Source organism: Abramis brama, assembly GCF_963993115.1.
Source record: "Abramis brama genome assembly, chromosome: 20".
Classification (NCBI taxonomy): Eukaryota; Metazoa; Chordata; class Actinopteri; order Cypriniformes; family Leuciscidae; genus Abramis; species Abramis brama.
Genome location: NC_139982.1, coordinates 17,785,208 through 17,789,204, shown reverse-complemented (window position 1 = coordinate 17,789,204; position 3,997 = coordinate 17,785,208). Strand labels below are relative to the sequence as shown.

The following is a 3,997-nucleotide window of genomic DNA, read 5'->3' as shown; positions in this document are numbered from 1 at the left end:
CTTTCTGCAGGATGTATTGCACCGCGGTTCCTTTAAGATATGTGATGATACAGCTAACAAACCATAAGCCCATAATTAAGACAAAGTCCATCAAGCAAATGAGGGCAGTGTGAGATAATAGCGTTTAACTGGATTGGCGCGCGAGCCCCTCCCCTATAGTTTGACTCGCCACTAAAGGCTTTTGAGCGTCGTAATGAGAGCCCTCTGTCTGCTAATTAATTGACATTCTCTTGAATATTCATACGCCGCATCACAAATACGCTCTTAATTGCACCGTTAAACATCTCAGGGGAAGCAAATCGCCGCAGACTTCATTAAAAACAATGCTGGCCGGACTCTGAAAGGTATAGGATGAGTCGGATTTAAAGGTCCGACAGGTGACCTCCTGCAACTGTAAACGCTTCGGCACCTGATCACGTGTTTCTGCACGATAAACACACACATACATTAAGACTAAAACAAACTTCGTGTTTTTCCATCAAAAAGGTTTATTGTTATGAATTATAATGCATTGTTGTTGGCATAGTATCTCGAAATAGTCATTCTGATGACATGTTTTTACAAATGTTTGCATTTACAATGTCAATTACACCGCCAGCCATTGAAATTTGTTTATTCATTAGATCTTTCATAAATCTACATTGCCTGCAGAAAGATGAGGCTAATAATGCGATGAAATAGCTAGACATTGAGTTGACGGAGAGTTCTGCTCGACATGCACAACTGAGACAGACCGACCAGAACATATAGCCTAATAATAATAATAATAATAATATTCTTGTATATTATATGCCAGTAATATTTATTATATCCCAGCTATATCTTTTGGATAATTTATATGATTAAATATGAGACGACAATATGTCATTATTTGTATGTTATGCATGAGTCAAAATGACTTGCAATTTCAATTGTCCAATGATTAAAGGTCATTTTGATATGTTTTGTGGTGCTTAAGGTCAAAGTAACGGACTAAACTTCTTTAAAAAAAGGAATGTTGGCATGAGTACTTTGGTGTGATTTCAGATTTTATCAAAACGTAAGGAATGGAGTAACCCGAAGAAAAACACTTATTGAAATTATACACGCGCGCGCGCGCACACACACATGCTAAAACTGTGAATAAGTATATGATCAATAAGTTATGACAACATATGCTAACTCATCTTCAAAAATACTATTTTTAAGTCAGTTTGATGTATATATATAAACCTTGTGTGTTATGTTTGTTTGCTTTTTTGATGGTTCCACCACTTGCCATTTAAATATTGGCTATATATATCTAAAAAATTGGTGTGTGTGTAAAATTTCGCCTCTATCTATTGACTGCTCCTTGCATGGATGTAAAAGGCAGAGCGAATATTTATCCCCCTGTCCCTCCTTTTTTTTTTTTTTTTTCCTGGGTGGCAGCATATCCCAAAGTTGATTCAGTTTGACAATATTGTTTTGCTATCATTCGCTGCCTTACAATGAATGGCATCGATCCTCTTTTAACAACATTTGTTTCCTATTGTGTGGCGGAGGGCAGACGTGTGAAAGTGGCTGTTTGATTCTCTTTTTCATCCGCGTGACCTCAGCCTTTGTGTCCCATCGCCCTGGGAATGTCACGCCTCACTACTCTACTTTAAGATGCTTCAGAAAGTGCCTTTGTTTTTCTGCCTTTTTCAGACGCACACAAAATTGTTCTCGGTCCCTCCAGCTGTAAAAGATACTTAAGACTAGAGCCCCCGGTTCACAAGTGCAATGCAATTTGGCTTAGACCAACCTTTGTTCAGCTTGTACAAATGACCAAACTCACTCGCACATTATACAGTTGATCTACTGCTGCAGGGACTCGAGCCATTCAGGAATCGCGGTGGCATTTGCAGCGCACTATCCGTAGCGCGCGGGGCTGGAGGGAAGAAAAAAGCAGCAAATCTTCAACGAACAAATACGCGCTGCTCGTCCTCGTCACATTGGTTAACCGTTAAGTTAAGGACAAAGCTGATTTCCATGACAGCTGCCGGAAACTTTATCCCGCAAAAATGGAAGGAGAAAAAAAAAAGTGCAATGAGTTGGGTGGTCTCTCATCACAGGTTGATACTGTGCCATTGTGCGTGTGATTAACTGTGAAAACATTTGCCTGCGTGTCTGTAGGATCAGCGGAGGAGCGCGCGGGCGAATGGGCTCATTTGCATAATATTACTAATATATTTTACACGGTACACGTGTAATTAAAAGATCTGGGAACGCTTTGTAGACCCAAGATGAGCGATTTGAAAAAGAGGATAGCGTGTAAGAAAATGACCAGCACACGCGGTGATGTGTTTGGATGTTTACATAGGCCTATTTGTGCTCAATTTAAATTTGAATGTATGTATATTTTAATATGTTAGTTCGACATGTTCAGTTGGAAAGTAAGTTTTTTTTTAAGGTGACGTAATTTTACACATGTACTTACTATAGTAATAACAGTAAATTATGCATAATTATTTACAAGTAGCCTAAATATAAGACCAAACCCTAACCCTAACCGTAACTCCACTGTAAAAAAAAAAAAAAAAAAAGATTGTTGGTTTAACTTAAAAAAGTAAGTTACCTGGTTGCCTTATTGAAATAAAAAATTTGAGGTAATATACATTATAGGAGATTGGTTTAATCAACAGCAACTCAAAACATTGTGTTATCTGAACCACATTAATTTTCGAAGTTGATTTGACAAAAGAAAATAGTAAATTATGAAAATATTTTTATACAGTGAAGTACATAGGCCTACTGTATTTCAATGTAACCACATCACCTTAAAATAAAGTGTAACCAGTCATTCATTTCATTTTAATTAACATGTTTAAAATGATAAATGGCATAATTGTAATTTTTTTTTTTTTTGGGGGGGGGGGGGGGGGGGATTTATCACCAAAAAATAAAATAATAAATGTCCATGTTTTCTCATGGTGTTGGTGCAGTAAAGTATAACAACAATTTAGGGATGCGTTGTAGATTTCAAAACTTTTAATTTGAATAACCGACAAATGTGAGAATATAAAAGTCTGACATGTAGCACAAAAGTCCCCTGAGCTATGCATGCAAAACATTATTGTCCTTTTACATTATTCAGAAATAGCTATTTAAAAAAAGTAATGTTAAGTGTGATTTTGTTTTGTATGCCTTTTCGAGTGCCTCCTTTCTTTCCTTGAACACTAGAAAGTCACATAGTTGTTTTTCTATTGTTTCTTGTCTGGGTAAACATTTGGGCAGAGGAATAGAGTATTTTTATGAGCGGTATACACACGAAAACAAACTCTCCCTGTCTCTCTCTCGCTGAAGGTGTCGGATACCATCAGAATGGCAGATTCATTGAAGAATACTTGCTCTGTCACACAACCTCAACGTCGCTTCCCAAAGACAGCCTCGGAAGAACTTTGGAAAACTTCATGTGAATGAAGCCTGGAAAATTGGACTCCTTTGGCCCTTTTCTGTCAATACACAAGCAGAAGAATGACAAGTTAAAAGAAGAAGTACTTCACGGCGCAGCGAGAAGCTGCATGACTTCCTAGCTTGGAAAGAAAGTGTTTCTGAGACGGTGATTGTGTGGCAACCAAGGAAACTATAACGCTTTGCTTGGTACTTTCCTCCTGTTTTGTAAATATTAGCTGCCTGGTAAAAGTCTTTTTTCTCTCTCTCGCGCGGTTTAGATAAACCTCTTCCCTCCTGCATCTTCCAAACAGGCATCAAAATAAACAATGCGTATTGCTTCTAATCACTTGTATGGTTGATTCTATTCGCGATCCGTCAGAGCAGTCAGGGGTCTCATTGGTGGATTTATGGTGGAAAATTTGCATAAATTATGAGCAAATCCGCAAGCTCGTGTGTGGTCCATCGCATTGCAAACTCGCCAAGCGGAAAGGTGGCCCTTGGTGAGCTCTGAAAAAAAAAAAAGAAGCTTGAATGGCCATTGCTCAAAATAGGCTTCCATTTGGTTTTCACATTCATATAATTGACTTATGGATATTTTATA

General features: G+C 38.0%; 1 long non-coding RNA gene across 1 annotated transcript in view; it reads left to right on the top strand.

Annotated features, from left to right (window-relative positions):
- The window catches only part of LOC311070480, a 57,021-nt gene extending 53,024 nt beyond the window's left edge, over positions 1-3,997 (top strand). The window contains exon 4 of the long non-coding RNA XR_014603674.1: positions 3,307-3,997. This is a non-coding gene — a long non-coding RNA (uncharacterized lncRNA). The remainder of the gene's footprint in view (positions 1-3,306) is intronic.